The sequence below is a fragment of the Dreissena polymorpha genome, chromosome 6, assembly GCF_020536995.1.
Source record: "Dreissena polymorpha isolate Duluth1 chromosome 6, UMN_Dpol_1.0, whole genome shotgun sequence".
Taxonomy (NCBI): domain Eukaryota; kingdom Metazoa; phylum Mollusca; class Bivalvia; order Myida; family Dreissenidae; genus Dreissena; species Dreissena polymorpha.
The window spans coordinates 88,399,900-88,421,029 of NC_068360.1; positions in this window are offsets into that span (position 1 = coordinate 88,399,900).

Consider the following 21,130-nt stretch of genomic DNA (forward strand, 5'->3'; position numbering starts at 1 on the left):
CTAAATTAGTTCTATGAATATAAACAAAAACACAGTTCATACGGTAAAAGTATCATAAATCAGAAAACGTCCTTGTAACCATGGCTGAATGTAAGTAATTCGGGCCAATATGTATATATCTCCAATTATGTTGGCTGTAAAACGTTCCGGCATGAAACACGCTTTTGTGATTGACATGGACATGACTTGCATGTTTAATTGTGTACCTATAGCAAAATATTATTGCACTAAGTTTTAATAGCTCGGCCAAATTAGCCAACACTCACGACCGAATAAAGTGTTTTTTAATATATGTTTGAAGAACACGATTTCAGTAATCATAAAGACACAAAACGCCTTATGCCTAATCTAAAAGTGTTTTTGTATTTTTGTTTGCCACACACAAGATTGCATACAAATACATATAGAATATTTTTTTAAACACGATAATGCAATGCAATCAGAGATGAAAACAAAAACATATGAAACATGTCTAAGGTTTTCTGTATAACAGAGGTCAATGATTTTTTTAAGTATTCTACAAAAGCATCTGCGTGAATCGTTTCTTGTATGTATTATACTCCTAAGGATGAAACTATTACTTGTGTTAATATAAATGAGCTACAAGCAACATAATATTTTTAGAGGAGATAACATTACAGTTCCAGACAAGAGATGTTTAATATCTACATACCTTTAAAGTTTACTTACGTAGTGTTAAGTGGAAAGCAAGCTAATATATATTTTATACAATCATCAAATTTAAATTCTTAGTTTGTGAGACAATAGCATTAAACAATTTCTATTTACTATCAAAGAACTCTAAATTATTTTTTGACATTTATATCTCTCTCAAGTTATTAGATTAATACTTTATGTATTTCTTGGCTCCTGTTATGCTTGGAATGCAACTCTTCATTTTACACTTGTATAAGATAAGCTTAATAAACAAAATCACATTATTTATAGGTATAGCAGATTATGTTGAATATGTAAGTAGAACAAATGTCATATTAATAAAAGGAAAAGATTGCTCTGGTAATATTTCATCAATACTTGTTTAAGATATCTGGCATTCCCAGAATAAATGTTCTAAATTGTAATCACTTTGTTTGCAAAAAAAAATAATGGATCATCATTATTTCGTTTTTATTCAAAAGACTATTTTTTCCAAGTATCATATAAATAAATCTCTATTGGAACCAATGAATCTAAACATCATTGGTTATTTAAATTTGTACCGCAAATATGCAATTCCATTCTTCTTCATTAATAATGGTATTGAGTTTTGTTAGCAATTTTGCTAAAAGTTGAAAGTTACACAAACCAAACTGTGAATACCTCAACTACATGCAATTTTGATGAACTTGATCGGCACACGAAACTCAACTAAATCATTATATATTTATTACAAATAATACAACATGCAGTTTCACTTTTGAAATCACTCAAATTCGTAACAAATAGCCCCCAGTTGTCAAGAAGATCAACACAGTGATAAAGTCGATAAGAATAACGTCGTAATTACTCGCTCAGTAAGTTTTGTCGTGTGACAATTAAGGTTTTTTTAACGTTTTATCAAGTGATTTAGGTTATATACATGTATTATTTAGTGTTATAAGTGTAAGTATTGTTGAAGACTTAGTGTATCTGTATTTTCATGATAAGATAATAACTTACTTGCTTAGCGATAAAACTTGTTTTATATAATTATTATACATATTTCTTTGTTTACTTGACTGTGTTATTATAAGAATACAGTTTCTCTTATTCAGTGTACCTACAATGGTATTATCTATATAAAGGTGAACTATTTTAAACGTATTATAGTTATGCATGCATATTTTTTCTAATTGTTTACTATTTAAAATAAATTTATTTTAGAATTAAGACAACACACTCAATATAAGTTACACAAGTAAAACGATTCGGTAAAAAAGTCTTAGCTAAAAACCCTTTAAAATGTTGGGGATAATATATGCTCAAAGCCAAAAAAGCGAAATTTACATTTGTCGATAATTACGTTTATATGTCGCCAAAATAAGCGATACCAATTAAAATGTTGTTAACCTAAGCCATACATTTTTTTCTGTAAAAAAAAGTGTATGATCATAAACATTATTATATATTATTAATCTTAGAAAGTTATTTTAAATTCCATGTTCCACTCGAGATATACAGATTATTCAGTCGTTTTTTGTGTTTTGTTTTAATTTTTTTCAATTTGACTTGAAATTTCTGATTGTTCTGAAAAAATATAATTATTCATTTACAGGGCACAAGCGTCTCTTGTCAAACAACACATTTATCAATCATGACGCTGATTTACTAATAACCGTTTGGTTTGGTTTTTCAGCGTAATTGTTCATATGCTGTGTCTGAAAGACCTCGTACTGCACAATACTAAGATTTTACCTCAGTTCATAAATAAATAGTTAACTTTAAGTATATGTTTGCATTATTTATTCCTCCATTGCACCCTTAACGCTTTGCTCAAAAGAATTTTGTATTATTTCTGAGATATATATTTGTGTTTACTTGCTGTATTTGTTATTTTTATACTTTATCAAACGATAACCAAACGTTTATATTTTGAAATGAAGAAACGTGTTGCTGCTGCACTTCTTCCTGAAAGACTACTTTAGTGCTACATGGGCAGCATGACACAATGATGCAGACAAATGTCTTGAAATATTTATTATGTGAACTTTGGGCACTGATGTTTATTCGTGATTCTGGGTTGCCATAATTTCCCATCAAAGCAAACATCCAGATGTATGCGTATATTATGCGACGATCACTCATCTAATGTTGCTATTTACGAACATCAATATTCTTGAATCGTTAACATTATTGGGACGCCGTCAAAAACGCCACGGTTAGTTGAGTTTCATTTAAATCCATTTGGCTTTTAATAATGTATTTTGTTATGCACAACATACAAATTTATATCGCTAAAAGTCTGTTTTAGGTTAGTAAACATATAGCCACGTGTTGTCCTTCAGTATTAGCTTCTTGTATTAAGAATACATGTATTATAACCAAAGCACACATTTGTGAAGATGCTAAATTGATATGATTTTTAAATTAGTCTTCACGTTCATATTTTGCTCAGGAATGCAAAGCTATAATTGATTGTTTTTATATTGCTTTGGATTTCTTATAGTTACTTTGAATTTACGTTTAAGTAAAGCCTTTGATAATATAATAAAGCCCTACATACATTACATAATTGAATTATTTCGATGCATCGTCCTAAATGAGATCCTATATATTAAAATGCAACAGGCAATATGATCAATCAATATTAGAATATAATATTATACTTTCTAAATAGCTTGGACCTTATAATAATAAAGTATTTAAGATAAATGGTAACAAACGGTATTAAAGTGTCCCGGGAGATCAACAAGATAATTTTGATTATAATTATGATGATTGAACTTCAGAAGTACAAGATTGCATAAAGCGTCGATTTTGACTTATCATAAAAGGATAGTATACAATATCAAGGTATGCAATCAGCTGAATCGAGAGACATGAATGTGATTGTATAAATCAACGATACAATGATTACCGAAACGATTACACGTGTCAACAATAACACTCTTTTTGTGTGCTGATTTAATCGACATGCTAATAAAATGAATGGTTTTCCTTAGTAAATTTGAAGTCATCTCATTAAATATATACTATTGATAGTTGTAAATATAACAACCTTGTATTTACTAATACATGTATGTATTGTTGCAGTGAAATGTATTATAATTTGTTTAATCATAAACTACTTACTTTGTTAACACTATATGATTACTAAGTCCGCCTGGGCTATTTGCCATCTGGATGTTTTGTTAAATAAACTCATATTAATTTCATGGTGCGTTGTTTATATGATCAACGAGACGAAATATAATATTGTCTTTTTAACGAAATTATTGAGAAAAAAGGTTTTAAAAAAGCACGATTGTAACGGTAGTGTTCAATGCTTATAAATTTATGTATACGGTCTCAATGTAACGAAAAAGTTGCCGTAGCATATTGGATATGGTGTCCGCCTAGCGACCGGGAGGTCACGTGTTCCATCCCCACTTGGGTAGCGTTGTTTAGATCTCCAATATAGAAGTACTGGTTCGAGTCCCAGAAAACTGTCTCGTAATACGAACCACAAGTCAAAGTATTAAAATTAAATGTTCTTTATTCACAACAATAATTTCAAAACAAAACCAACGAAAAGAAACGCAAAGTGTAGTCCTAAGGAAAGTCCGGGGTACAATACTCATATTTGACAGGGTATATATACCGTTTACGTTAAGTGCTTGATTACTCCGTGACCAACGCCTGTCATTACTTAATAGCCCTTAAAGACTGTGACTTTCGCTGTTCTTGGACAGGTGACATATTATCCCGGCGGACTTTATGTCCCTGTACGCGCGGGTTTCTGTTTGAGTTTACATCTCCAATTGTATTCACACCTGGAAAACGCATCGGAATGCCGCTTCTCCCCGCTTTATGTTCCTATTAATTGTTTTTATGCATTTTGCGAGTCACGATTACGTATATTTTTCCGTCCATTACATATTTTTTGTGAGAGTCCTAACTGCGTGTTATGAAACGCAAGTTATTTTGTTTGTGTCTGTTCTTATCTTAATTATTAACCGTATTTACTTGGTTATAAGATTGTTATTTAACATTTTTGTATTCCTTGTATCTACATTAAAATTCGGTTATAAAATTATTTATTCCTATACAATTTTTCTGCATTACGTCACAAAACAAACTCGAGAGTGAATCAGATAAGCCTTAGGCTTTCGATACAATCGAGCGAAAATAAATAGGTTTAAACTAATATATTCAAACCTGCATAAGGCGTCAGAGGACCATGCCGCTGCACGTGCTGGGAACGCCGCGTACTGATTTAAAAGGCCAAATCCACAAACAACTTTAAAACAAGTGATAATCTATGGTTAGTCATTCAAAGAGTAAGAAACAAATGTCAAGTTTCTTTATAATTTAAGATTATTTGAGCAGTGTTCTGAGAAAACTGGGCATAATGCATGTGCGTAAAGGGTCATATCAGATTAGCTTGTGCAGTCCGCACAGGCTAATCAGGGACGACACTTTCCGCTTTTATGGTATTTTTATGTCAAGGAAGTCCCTCCCTACCGAAAATCAAGTTGAGGCGGAAAGTGTCGTCCCTGATTAGCCTGTGCGGACTGCACATGCATTAAGCCATGTTTTCTCAGAGCAAGGCTTATGTTTACGCGTATTCTGATTCTTTATCATTGAAAATGGTCAGTTAAAACTGTTTCCCAAACCATTGATGTATAAATCGTGAATATTTAGAAGACTAGACAAAATGAACCATTCACGTAATTACCGATGGTATGTAGTTAGGCTCCTTCCGATCTGGTTATTGACGATATAATTCAGGGCAACCCTCACGCACCAACACAGCTTAACTGGGCTTTTCTCACGAATGCTCCATTTAGAGTTTGTTAATGTTCATCACAGAGAAGAAACCATTCAGCCTTAAAAACATTGATGCAAATCGTGACATAACTAAACCGTATACTATGTATATACTTTTTTATTCGTTTTCTTGATGTAAATTGTACATATGTTGCATTTGAATGAATAATTGCGGGCAAAGTTTGAGGTTTTACGCCGTGCTGACCAGATTAAGCACGTTGCATCTTATGCTTTGCATTCACCGTTACATATATGGTATTGATCATAGCTACATGTAAACATGTTTGCGTTTATCTTGTACTTTTTATTACGATGAATGCAGTTTGTCAACCAGTTTCGGATAATCAGCAGTCCCGATTGATTTGTATTTAATTTTCATTTTCCATAATGCCCCAATAAAAACAAATTGATAAGTGTCTAAGGTATACATTAGGTAAGGGAATAAATTAACAAAGTTTTAGCAAAAAAGCTTTTGAATTATGCTTACAGGGGGATAAATGCGGCAAAAAGTAAACCGGAACTGATTGAATGACTTATGTTTTGAAATGTGCATATGGATATAGAAGGCTTTATTCCTTTCAAATAAACTGTTTGCTGACTGAAAACAAATGCCATGACAATGTTTTAAAATACTTATTCTGTACTCTGAATGATATTTAATAATTTTCCGAAGGGTGAACTTTAATTGGCTATTTTTGACCAAAAAAATGGATGTGCCGTCTGGCCTAACCTGTTATCATACAAAATAAATTTTACCCTTTATTGTTTACATCGTCTCACATTGATACTAAATCCCGAACTAAATTATTGTGGTCAAAAGAATAAACGTTTTTTGCCGGGTGATTTTAAACTGGTTGAGTGACTGTAGTTGTGTTGTTTTTTTTGGAAACTTAAATACATGAAGGAACTCTTATCTATAATAAGATGCATCTTTGTCTGATTCAACTGGAATTTCACTGCGTAAATATTTGTCAAAACATACCGATATGCACGATTAAATTACATTCTGCGAAATTTGGCATGATCAATAGATCGAAAGTGATGCAGTACGCCGAAAACAACAGTAACGCAGAAGTCATATTTACATATGTGTGTTATTTAAACAAACGTCCGTCTTGAAATATTTAGATGTATTTGTCAATATCATTGATCTCATCTATTTGTAGGATGGTTATAGACAGTTTGCATATCGTGAAATCAATGTCTTCGTCTCAATCTGATCATGACTGTTGCGAGAGCATACTTTGAAAATAACGCCATCAATAATTGTTTTTCCAAACGTCTATTCCGATAAAATCATTTTGTATATTGATCAATAACATTATGTACGATAACGCAATGCTTAAGTGTCATGGACTGGCATTATCATTTACGGCTTTATTCACAACTTGTTTCCCGAATGTGTTGTGTTTAAATTTTGCAGCATTTCTTGTTGACCTTAATGACAATATCGGTGGCATCTTTATTCATAATATTTTATTTAATTTAACAACAAACCACCAAGTTTGCTCTGTAGTTAACCAAAGACCAAAATAATCTGGGCATTTTGGCTTAGCATGTGTTCTTGTAAAAGTATCTCTTATTGACATATTACAAAAGTTGTGTGTGTGTGGTGTTCCGTGTAAAAATATTTCATTACAGTTTGAAGTTAACAGCATCATCATCGTACTTTTCATTAGTGCAAACAGTGTTATTTTATATTTTTACCTACATTTACATATATGCTATGTTAGCGATGTAAATTCATTATGTACTTTCAAAGGTGCAGTCACGTCTATAATGAACAAATATTTAATTGTCACATGGTATCTTTTTGCACCAAGGAGGTGATATTATGTTGCACGTCGCTGCAAAAGACTATCGTTCTGTATACTTTGTATTCATTAACATTTTTGCTCCTTTGTTTGAGGTGTCATTACAGTTACATTCTATAGAACATAAAGCAACTGAAGACAAACTGAAGACAAACTGAAGACAATATGTCATTGGGGTCCCTTTATGGACACAAATACCCAAAAGCGATGAAGATACAGTACCATCTGCTTGTGACGACTGTATGCTGTCCTATAATGTACAGGTAGTGGTAAAATAATATACTGGTACTTATTGTGTCGTTTTATCATAATTTTTATAACGAAACCTGGAATGGTTTCATAGGTTTGATCAGTCAATTCCGGATTGATATCGTCTCACATAAACAATTTTGAAGATGGCTGTATAACAATTAAACCACGATTAATAGTATTATTTTTATCTGGTAAACATAGCCCAACAATCATAATATGCTCAACAAAATTCGCAGTCAAATACAAAATTCTGGCTTAAACACATTTAAGAATTATTGTCATTCTCGCTTATAATGTCCACGGAAAATATGCATCATCTTTCCCCCAAAATAGAATTCTCAGTTGGCATTCACGAAGTTGTTTTCATCAAAGTTAATTGCTTTTCTGCAAAAATATATTTGAGATTTTGATCTTATTTAAAAGCAAAATAGTCTACAAAAAACTTAATGGAGAAATTTAGTTTTGTTGCGTTTTTCCAAATTTAATTTATAAAATAAACAAATATGTCCGTTGTTAAATGCTTACATTTCCGCAGTTCTTATTTCTATAATGTCGATAGACATTAGTGAAGCAGATAAGTTGTTCGTTGGTATTTTTACCTAAATATCTCAATGTTCGTTGAGAAACGGTATGGTCGCCAGAATTGAAATAGAACTTTAAACTTAGATAATCTATAAGTTATGAGGTGTTTTTCTTTTATTTGATAGTGTCGTGTTTTCAAAAGAAGTGAATGAAGTTCTTGAACACAATATTTTATTCATGATTTCAATGTCAATATAATACCCAAAAAAAAACTACAATACATTTCGTAGAAGTAGTGTGTGCCAAGCTACCGATTTGCTATATTTAAACGATGTGATTTTATAGAGAGATTTGTATAAAAGCGGGACATGTAATCTGTAATCTTAAAAAAGTAATTTACGGTTCCTATTCGTCGTCTGTTTATGATGTACGTGGTATCACATTATATATGGGTTAAACATATGGATTCCAGTGAATATACCTGTGTGGAAAAAGACGTTTCTCATAGTATAAACGTTTAATATTCGTAAAACTTCCTTCTATTGTTCTTTTGGCAATCGAAATATACATTAATACAATTTAGTTAAATGCAAAACTAGTTCATACAACCTGTTTCAGCTCAAACTGCTATATGTGTTCAAACTGACTGAAAGTGTCAAACAATTCGTCTCCGACAACCTTGTCTGGATGTAACCTTTGACCCGCAACTCTGCGAACAAATGCAATCTACAAAGATCTCACATCGCTGTGATCCTGTTTAGGAAACACTAATCCAAACACCTTTCAATAAACATGTTTTATTATATCTACGAATAATCACTCCGGTCGTTTACATGACATTTATTTAAATTTAAGGATGTCATTCATTTAAGGTTTTGTTTGCGGAATCTCCGTAAGGTATTAAATGTAATCGTCCATATGTCGTATTATTATCAACCTTACTTTCTTCGCAGCTGCAGCAGTGTATTTATGGTGTCATTTGAAGCCGTGTATTTATCTTAATTGTTTCAATGACAGCAGTTTTTAGTTGTTACTCAAAAGTTCAAGTCGGTTCGGCTTATCTACGGAAACCTACTACCTGCCACACATGTCGTATCCGCGCGAGTTGTATAATTTATGCAACAGGTTTCAGTTCTCCAACTATATTTATTCACAAATGGAAATATTATATGAATATCGTGTTAAATTTAATAGTTTCGAACGGAGCTTATATAGAAAAGAATAAATAAACAATGATTGTTTTATACGTGTTGCGGAAGAGATTGTTTATGAATGATTAAGATTGTTTATGAATGATTAAAATAGTCCACTTTCTGCTGCGTGTCCTTGACGTAGTAGTTTTGCTCAGCTCATTCTTAATCTGAGGCTATTAATAGATGCGGGTGCCGATAAACAAGGGAGAGTCCAATTGCACGGGTGATAACAATCACGGCCGTTAATCACGCGCGCCACCTCTTTTTTGCGATGCATTAATAAATGAGCCAATGCAACTTCCGAGGTGGCGCTCAGGCCCGGATGTTTTGAAATTTCATGGACAACTTGACAGGGTGATTAGGTTTAATATGTTTGTACAACATATTTCGCATTATTTTTACAATCGGGCAATGTAGTGCGATTCAGCGAAGATTGAGTCGTCTAAAAATGTACAGACACGTGCATTCTCAACCCATTTATAAAACATGAGAACCTTTATAAGCTGTGGCATGGTGGAGTTTAAAAAGCATTCCGATGAGTTTTTCATGTGTGACGAGAAAATATCCACCCAATTAAATCACCAACGGCATCAAACGATTGCGTACAACATACATTAGATGCTGCATGCACAAAAATATTGGCTTCTTGCCGACGTAGAAGATAATTTTGCATTTTTCCAAAAGAGATGGAGCCAATGCTTAAGAGGTGGCGCTAATGATAGGAGGTGGCGCAAATGCAGGATGCTATCAATTAACAGTCGTATCGCAATGACAGTATCACATGACGTAGATTTGATAGATAATGATATTTGTTATATTAAATTTATTTTCCAACGTGCATACGAAGGCCCAAATCTTTACAGAACATAAACACAATCTGTAATAAATATTATGTAGTTTTTTTAAATATACAAGTGATCAATTCAATTAAGAGGTCACCAACATGAATGAAACATATTGTACGGTGTATAACAACAATTTGTAATACTCAATTAAACCAATAACTTAATGTTCAATATTTTCAAAATAATTCATCGACATCAATATTTGTATACAGTATAAAAGTTCACGAAATAAATATTAGATAACACTTCTTCTTGAAACTATGTTTTGTGGCCGTAAATCCAAATGCTTAATTTACTAAAAGACCAAGGTCAACAAATCTTTATTAGGCTCAGTTATGTTGTTTTTCCAACTATTTACTCCAAAAAATGAAGATAGCTCGTTTTTTTTCCGTTAACATTTTTGTATAAATCATGTTAAATGTTGTTATCTTACAAAAACGATCGTTTAAATCCATCAATACATCATTAGAAAACCACTTTTTCTAATTAAAACGCACGCGACTCAAATGTGCTGAAGTAGTCAACTTACAAAAATAATGTAAGTCCTGTAAACATAATAGAAACCATAACATAAAATATTTCACTTTAAATTAGCTATAAATGTGCATTGGCGCCACCTCCTAATCTGAGCGCCACCTCCTTGGCATTGGCTCCATCTCTTTTTGAAAAATGCAAATTTATCTATTAGATCGCCTAGAAGCCGACGTTTTTGTGCACGCATTAACTTGTACAGGTTCAAAGCAATCGTTTTATGTAATGAGCGATTTAATTGGCAGGGTATTTGCTCGTCACATAGGCAAAAGACATCGATTTGCATTTACGAATTCTACCATGCCACAACTTATAAAGGTCCTTACGTTTCCAAATAGGTTGTGATTAAATTTTTCTGTACATTTTTAGATGAATTTATAATCGCTGAATCGCACTACATTCGCCGATTTGTTAAAATATTGCGAAATGTCTTGAAAATCATATTGAATCTAATCACCCTGTTAACATATCCGTTAAATTTCAAAACATCCGGGCCTGAGCGCCACCTCGGAAGTTGCATTGGCTCATTTATTAATGCATCTCAAAAAAGAGGTGGCGCGCGTGATTAACGGCCGTGACAATGTAATAGTATAAGGTTACGCTTGTTAATCTGAGGCTATTAATAGATTCGGGAAAACAACACAATAGTATTAGGTTACGCTTGTTTATATTCTCAATTTATAAAACTTTGAACATGAGCTCAACAATAACTTCAGGGATACGATAGACAACAACAAGAATGCTTCATAGTCGCTAAAACCGAATATAACAAACAATTAAATATAACACGAATGATCTGTTTCGTAACCTCGTTCATGCTTCTACAGCGAGGATTTCTGGGACACGTTCTTTTGTTCTCAACATATAGCGGCGATCTTTCGTATTAACGGGTGCGAACAACGCAAGAGTAGAAGGTTAAGCTTGTTTATATTCACAGTTTTCAATTTATAAAACGTTGGACATGAGTTCACCAATTACTACAGATATACTATAGACAACCTCAAAAATGCTTTATAATCGCTAAAACCGAAAACGACTAAATAGAACAATAATTTTTTTTTTAATGTAGACGGCGTAAACGCTGACTTTGAAATAAAGTTTGCAATTTACTATTCTAAATAAATAAATTAAATGAAAACAAAAGTTTAACTATTGTTTTTTCCACCTGTAAGTTGCATTTTCACCGCATAAAATGTGTGTTGTCAGTGTCAAACCACACATTAGTGTAAGTAGATAAAAAAATATAGTACGGAAGTACACATCATATGTGTCTTCGCATGCCTTATTATGAGTATATTTCTTCACTATCGAAATATATCGTATGTTAATATTTGATTTAAACGCAGTTTTCTTTCGACACATTGAAATCACACTTTCATAGCCGCGTATTGCGAAAATGGATCTAATACGTTTCGGCCAGCGTTTCTTAAACCCAACATATGCATTTGCTCAGTCAGGTTAGAGGCGATGCTGTTCGCTATAAAATCACTGAATATGTGATGGTCTCATTATGTATCTCCTGACCAGACTGAGAGATGCGCAGGCTGAGTGGGCTATATATATATATGATGGGCGCATATGGAATAAGACCCACTTTCGCATGACGAGTGTCATTAAAAATCTCATTACGAATTGTAAATGGCACATTTTAGCACAATGCTTTTCGATACAAAATTGAATTCAAAATACTAAACTTGTAAATAAGGGCAGCCTATCCAGGCGTTCAGGAACGATTTCCAGACGTGCTGACCGAGTACGGCAAACATTGTGGTTGGATAATTAAACTATTTTCCTCTTATCGTGACACTGTACTATTTTGGTAATTATTGTTTTCTCATCTTGAAAGCAAAATTGAAATTCTGCGAGATAGATTTTAACGCGTAATTGTAACTGGGCCACAATGTGTGACGTTTGAACATTCAGAGAGAGCTCCGGAATTCCTTACACTGAACAGTGCTACATCCTTTGCACTGAGCACAGACACAGTGATGTTGCCAAAGTTCAGAGGTTGTATCTCGAATCAGCCTATGAAATATTCGAAAATATTAATGCGTGTCTGCTGGCGTTATGTAAAAGTCATTAGAATGAAAAGCTGAGTAAAACAGCTACGCCAAAAAGTTCATTAGTGCTTTATACTTATGTTTAGGTAAGAGTTGTTGACTCCGTGTGAACTGCTAGGGTTACAAGTAATGCATAAACAACAATGTACGGGTCAACAGGGCTGTCTTTATGACTACCTAATTCGTGAGTAAAAAGTATTGCTCGCAGATTTATTTTTTTATTTATTTTCATCAATGATCTTCTTGTATATTTTGAATTTGTATATGGTGTTAAAAATCAAAAGTTTTGTAAAGTGAAATATTCATAATGAAGTAATATTATTGGTGAGATAGGTATTCGATATTCCAATAATATTCATTTAATATGATGGTGATTGCAAATTGTCTTTATATTCAATTCTCACTATCATTTTCATCATACTTTTTATGCTTTCAGAACGTCCAAAAAAGGCCATGTTGTTTTAATTTTGTCTAAGTTATCTCTATGAAATAAATAGGATGATAAAAAGTGCACACAAAGCTCGTCCCGTTCGTTATGACACACTCTTCATAAATTTGAATGGCATGTGTTCATTTCAAACTTGCGATTCATTTTAAAAAAATGAATTGCGTCTTAAAGTATGCAATAGCGAACAACTTCAGTGTCTTCAGCGCTTTGATTATGTCTTCTTCTTCAATTTCAGTAGTGAACGTATGACAACTGCTTTAGTCACAGTCGTGTATTTTTGTCAACTGCTTCAAATATACTTGTGTATTTATCGTAACTGCTTAAATGGAAGCAGTGAATTTATTCCTGATGAAGAGAAATATATGGTTGGTGACTTTTGATAACATAAAATATTGGATATGACGTAGGAAAAGGCGAAGTTTTCTGATCCTTTCCACGCGTCTTAGGAGACGAGTCTGATATAAAGTCAACAACCATATATTTTATTTATTACACCACTTTAATAAAAAAAATAAAAAAAGAAAATATTTAGCTAATTACAGTTCAGCACATTATGCAAATGGGATAGCCTAATGACGTGAACATGGGTGTATGTGTATTGAACATTACACACACGAAATTGTTCTGCATAAAATCATGAATAATACCATTTAAGGTAGCGAACCCGTAATGGGCACCTATCCAAATCTAATCTAATCTATTATTTTCTTAATCAGCATCATTTCACTGAACTTCATGCAAATTTTTAGGTAGGCTTTCCATGCTTTTTAAAAAAAATATACTGATTTTTTTCAAAACCACCCCCACACTCGGCTTTTGTCCGGTTTATGTGCACCCCTGGGGTATATGAAAGTTCCATAATTCATCCAGATTTCCAATTATAGGCATGCAGTTGGTGTGTACAGATGCAAAAAAAGGTGTTTAAAGTTTAAACAAGATAAAAAAAAGTTGTCTTTTACAGCCATTTATTTTTAATAACGTGTTATCTATGGAAGAGCGCCATGAAATGTAAGTGGTTTCAGGCCACGTAGAAATTGTGTTGGTTAAAAACAAAGTGTCATAAAATTCAAAATAGTATCATTTAAGTGATATTTTGAACTTAGTCTTTATAGATACACTATATACAGGAAAATAACAAAGAAATACACAGATTTACCGTTTACTTTTTGAAATAAAAATAAAAATGCAATATGCATGGTTCGTATTTTCAGCACAAATCACCCAATTTAGCCATAACGTTGTTTTATTTTGAATAATTGAAGAATGTGCATAAAAATTGCAACATATTTAACAATAAACATAGCTTATATGCCATATTAAATCAAATTAGAAAAGAAATAAAACGCGTCACAAAAAAGTATACGTCGTCGGCAGGATTGGAACCTGCGCGGGAATATCCCAAAAGATTTCTAGTCTATCGCCTTAACCACTAGGCTACGGCACCTAATATTAGACTCTTTAACCTTCGAAGAAATCGCGGGAAATCATAAGGGGTGCGCTACCTTAAACACACATTTAATGAATGAACAAAACGTGTGCGTGTCTCCTCGTCAAAACTGTTAAAATCATCCTTAATTTATCCTTAACGCATTTTTAACTGCTGACCCGGATCGATGTTTTTGTTTACTTGTTAACGACATTCATGCAAAAATAGTTGCAAGAGGGCATGACTTACTTATAATTTAACATTGCAGAGAAGCATGGTAATCTCAAATGAAGACAATGCTAAAATTGTGTTATCGGCAAAGGACATTATAATTTTTGAAATTGGCGGAGTTAAAAAAGTCTTATCGGTCAGGGGTATAGTTACACTTAAATCTATTAGTTCAGCGTCTCTAATGTAGATGAGCACTATTGACATAGTAATAAACGTATAAACACTATGTCCACAGCAGAGAGACAATACTTAGAATTTCAATATACAGGTATTGATGGAATTAAAGAATTCAAGGGTAACTTAAAGCTATAGTATTCATTTAGGAAAGCAGTCATTTAATTGCTGCAATTGCATCGAGGAAATGCATCTAGTGATGAATATCGTTGTAAAAAAATCGCAAAAACATCGCAACGTATCTTAACCGAGTTTGGAAAATATCCGTTGCCCAAGCCCAATCGAAAAACTCCAATGATTGTTTTCAATTTGTATACAATCATAATTTCTTTATGTAAAGGTTCAAGTGCTTATAACAACTAATGCAAGTTCTTTCTTAAGATCCTTATTGAAATAACTTTCTCACCTGGGCAATGATTTTTAAGTTAAGAATGATAAGCCATTGGAAATTTCGTAATAAAGCTTTCTTCGTATTTCAAGATACTATTTCAAACAGTGTGTATTATCTTTATAAACAATGATGGGGTGGTAAACTTACAGTCAGCATTCGATAAACATCTCGCAGTATTACCCGGGATTAAGAATTACTCAAACGCTTTTAAAGGAATTGTTCACAGATTGTGTCACTTTTAACGGGTGTTTTTAAATTATTCGAATTTTTAAATGTAAACATTAGTATAAAGAGCTCCAGTACAATACACGAATAGACTTAAAGAAGAAGAAAGACAAAAGTTTATACCTACTGGTTTTTACTATATACCTAGTGAATTAAAATGCCAGCGTCTTGACCACTCTGCCATCCGACCTTTTCATTCTTTGAAGCATTTTATACTTGATGTAAGCAGTCAATTAATTGTCAAAAACTAATACAAACAAAAGAAGTCATCATATGCAAGCATTGTGCGCTTGTAACGCTTTATAATGTTTTCAATGTCTTGTAATTATTGAAATGACTCACAAAAAACAATAATTGGCCGTGCTCTGTGAAAAGGAGGTTTAATGCATGTACGTAAAGTGTCGTCCCAGATAAGCCTGTGCAGTCCGCACAGGCTAAATAGGGACGACACTTTTGGCTTTTATTATATTTTCTGTTTAAAGAAAGTCTAGTTTTAGCTAAAATCTAGTTAAGGCGGAAAGTGTCGTTCCTGATTAGCCTGTGCGGAAACTTTACGCACATGCATTAAACACCTTTTTCACAGAGCACGGCCAAAATGTATTTTAAGTACGAGTCTACTGAATAAGTGTTGTTCCGCTCTCTGATGTTCAATGTTAATGTTTGTTTTCAATCTGTAACAAACGGTTGAAACAATTGTCATTTTGATAATCTGAAAACAAGTATATTTAACGATTTAAATAAACAACACAGTTAAGAGCATTATCAAATATAAAAGACGAGCATTAAACAGAAAAAATAATATTTATACTGACATTTTAAACGATATATAACGTTTTTGACGCTTCGATATTTATATGTTTAGATTTTGATACATTGTGCACATATTTGTGAACTAGGCAAATTCAAATTGCTTTCGCAAAAAGTATATTTCTATGAACTCCTTTTATATGTCAATAAATTGACCGCCGTGATATGACTAAAATACTGTTGCAAATATGTCAATAAACACCATTTGTTGCTAACGTTTCTTGTAAACAAGTAATTGAAGACAGCTGTATTACTTGAAACTAAGAACGGAAGCTTTGATTTACAACGTCCCTTGTTCAGCAAAAAAAGAAAATTTTAAAAATGATGCGTGTCAAAACAGACGGATTCTAAATGCAACGAATGTCAACGCTAGCCAAGTTTTTATACATTCTTCATACATTTGCCAAATTCAACTGCTATTGTTATCGATTTTAACCTTCGCTCATGAGATGAATTATTTATGACTAGTTCGTAAATGTCGCAATCGTATAATGTCATTGCTGCAAAAAAAGGTAAACACGTGCCCACAAAGTAAGATAGTAATTACTACAGAAAGTAAACGTTTGTTTCCTCTTTTTTTTCAGACGTGATCGCATCTCAAGTGGTATGCCTTGCACTTTTGGATCAAAGAAACAAGCAAAAAAAGGATCGATATAAAACAAACGTGAATAATGGGTCGGTTGGGTGTTTGGGTGGGTTGGTTGGTTGGTTGGTTGGTTGGTTGGTTGGTTGGTTGGTTGGTTGGTTGGCGGGTGGGTGGGTGGGTTTTGGGTTGGATGGTTGCTTGGTCGGTTGGTTGGTTGGTTGGTTAGTCTGTCGGTCGGATGGTCGGTCGGTCGGTTGGTTGGTTGGGTGTTTGGTTGGGTGGTCGGTTGGTTGGTGTGTTAGTTTGTTTGAAAGTTGGTTTGTGGCTGGCTGGTTGAGTCGGTCGAATGATTCGCGGGCTCAAGAAAGAAGCACGTACACCAAAAGTTATGTAACCATCAGAAGCCCATTAATACAATATTCCATAAACTCCTCAAATATAGTAAACGGGGCAAGATTTAATTTTCCTTTTGTTAATCTCTTATTTTTTTCTGTAAAACAACTAATCAATTTCCTTCCGACCTAATACATGATTATATTTAGAAAGATGATACAAAACGCTGGGAGGGTCGTATTGCATGGATTTTTGTGTCACTACATTTCATGGATGCAACATCTTCGCATGCAAATGTTTGTTGTTCATTATAATTTTTTTCTATTTATAAAATATTAAAACAATATAAGAATTTTAAAACAAATGAAATATTAACTAATATCAATTGGCAACGAATCGTGACATAAGCCGTATTTTGAATCGAAACATCATTCTATACACGCCTTGTAAGAACACCGGATGATTTGAATGACTTTCACAGAAATCAATTCATATTCATTTCATCACCATTCAATCAAATGTATATACAATAAATTATACTAGAAAACCCCTGTTTTACCATACAGCTGATTCCTTAACGTGTTGAGATGGCTTGTGTGTAACTATGACCCGAAGAGCTATGTCGGCGGGAGAGTCAAGTCCTGGCAGGACTTCCCAAGCTGGACAGGTTGACGCGTAAAGGACAGATGAATATAAGCAAACTCTCCTCACTGCTAGAAGGTATTAGCAGGGCAGCTCAGACAGATAACCCAAACGATTATAAGCAAACCCTCCTCACTGCTAAAAGGTATTAGAAGGGCAACTTAGACAGAAAAAAACAAGGGCGAGAGACGCTCTACAGCCTTGACAGGCAAGTCTCCTACGACAAGAAAGGTAAAAAAATAAACCACTGCGGAAATTGATTACACTGAGCAAAAATGAGCATAACGAAGTTGCAACGTTTTCCACTGCATCTATCTCGCTGTGAATTACAGGAAAAAAAATGCTCACACAAACTATGTGTAAGAAAAGTCGCGAATAAGTTTCATCCAAATTGCAAAAATTAGCTCAATTGGTTACAGTCTCGCAAGGCTGACACCGTGGAAGATAATGTAATCAAACAAAAAGTGCGAATTCACCTGAAATCAGACAATTCTTATTTGCAATGCTTGGTAACCTACCTGATTAGTTATGCTTATTGGCGTCATTATAGGGGAAGGGAAAATAGCTTTCCATTACTTGAGGTAATCGATGAACATTCACTAGCTAAACACATTGTCAATGCTACCATTACAGGAGATCATAACCACCAAAGTGTTCCGCCGCAAAATTAGATAGTCATGATCATACGTTTGTCTCTTTTTAAATCTATAATATGTCTGTTTATTTTATGTTTTCATATTTGTTAAATGTTGTTTATTACTGTTTATAGGTCTGAGAAGGGGGACTACTTTTTTACTGTGCAGGTTACGAGTAAGTTAATCAATATATGTATGAGCTTTGCGCTCGTTGAAGGGGTGGTCTTGTTTTCCAGATAGATACGACACAAATTACAGATTCCAAATAGATATTACACATCAATTACTGTAACCCCTCACCCAAACCATAACCCTAACCCTATCCCTTACCCCTAACTCTACCCCTTCGTGGATGGAGTAAACACCGCCCTTTTAATTGTGCTATTTCTCTTTGGGTGTGAATCTATTTGGAATACAACGTTCTCGTCGGAGAAGTGATGCGTCCTGTTATAGATTGACGTTTAGTAGCTTGGATCTGCATCTTCTTAGACCAAATACAAGCTTATTAAAAGAACCATATACATTATTGTTCTGCGATCTGGTTGAACACATTGCATTTGAAATAACATGCAGATAACTTGATCCGCATGCATATAGTTTGAGATATAAAACTATTCTAATAATTAACGTATAGCTTCTTCTATCAATAACAGTTTTAACATTGACAAATGTCATTTAATTACGACTTGTTAACGTTCGAATTGACAGTCATGTTCGTACGAGGATGCTTATGTTTACTGCTATGCTGTGTTCATTATAATGTATAACAATCGCTGCGTTTTAATTTTAACCCATTTATGCCTAGCGTCTAGAAAAAAGGCCTTGGCAAACAGCGTAGACCCAGATGAGACGCCGCATGATGCGGCGTCTCATCAGGGTCTGCGCTGTTTGCTTTAAGGAATTTCTGTAAGAAATATTCTAAATATAGAAATAAATATACTAGACATCCCTAATTTTGGAAATAAATTGATCCAATTTAGAAGGATGGGAGAGTCCACTAGGCATAATTGGGTTAAAGTGTAATAACGCGTACCTTCACATTCTGCTTTCGTTCTAGCAGTGATTGCAGGGCGGCGGTTCGATTTTAAAGCAATAAGAAACACGTAATTTGAGAAAGACCTTACCTTTTATCACTGACGCGATTATCTAGATTTTATAAAAGCATATTAACTGATTGATTGCTGATTAAAAAACAATAAGCAACACGTCATTTGAGAAAGACATTGCCTATTTTCACTGACGCAAGTATCTACTTTGATTTTATAAAGACATAGGTAACAACTGATTGATGATTCAAAATGAAAATTGTTAATAATTCCGGAATCAGTCAAATGTTAGACAATCACGAAACTAGATACGAAATGACTAAAAGTAGCATTGATTTAATGCAATATGAGTTGTTTCAATTCAATGCATCCGTCCTTATACTAATTGCTTATTGACGTCAGTAAAGGCGACGTGAAAATAGTCTCAATTTAGTTGGCGCAATCGATGCATATTCAACAGCCAGACAACTTGTCATAGCTACAGGACAGAAAATCGTCACCAACCAATTATTCCGACGTAACATTGGGTACTAGTTTTTATCAATGTGTAAAGGCTGTTCACTCTCCACTACTTATAATCTAAAAATGCATTCTCACAAGCACGTTGTTATATAGCTTAATGATACTAATGTTCTTGCGCGGAACATGTTCAAACAACTTACCTAAAAGCTATTGGTTTTCTTAAGTGTTTGTGCAACCTGTTATCACGGAGTAATCAGGCACCGTAACGGAGAGTACATTTTGGATTATAAATAACGGTGAGGGTATTAAGCCGCTTTAACACCGTATTTATCGACTGTGTTTAATGTTTCTGTCAATAATATGTAGTCCATGATTCGGTGCCATGGTGCTACATTCCTTCGTGGCTTTGTAGCTGTATTTCTAAGTTCCGCCAAGTAGCGATCATTAAACGTTGTTTTACACAGTATCTTCTATAGACAACGTCATATGTAATAATCCCATCCGAAAGGACCGTCAAATAATTATGTATACTGAAAGAAGTGTAAAATATAATATTCGCAGTGATTGTATTTCACTGACCAAAAAGTGATAAAATATCCCCTCAATATTGTTTGAACTTGTATTAGTCATGTTCTGCTTTGCCTCTTGAATATCAACATTATTTCCACTTGCAAAGTAGTAACCAAAGGAATTAGGGCCATTAGTGACTGTCGCCAAATATTAAGTGAGTTATACGTGTCATAAGATTCATAGCATAAACTAATAGGTGAAGTGAGTGTGTACATTATTTATTTGGACCGTGCTCTGTGAAAAGGGGGTTTAATGCATGTGCATTAAGTGTCGTGTCGCCCCTGATTAGCCTGTGTAGTCCGCCTAAACTGGATTTTTTCTAAGAAGGGACTTTTTGTAAACGAAAAATACCATAAAAGCGAAGTGTCGTCCCTGATAATCTGGGACAACACTTTACGCACTTGCATTAAACCCCCTGTTCACAGAGCACGGTCCATTTCTAACAAACGATACTAACAATTTAAAATGGGTGAAATAAGAACTTGGTAA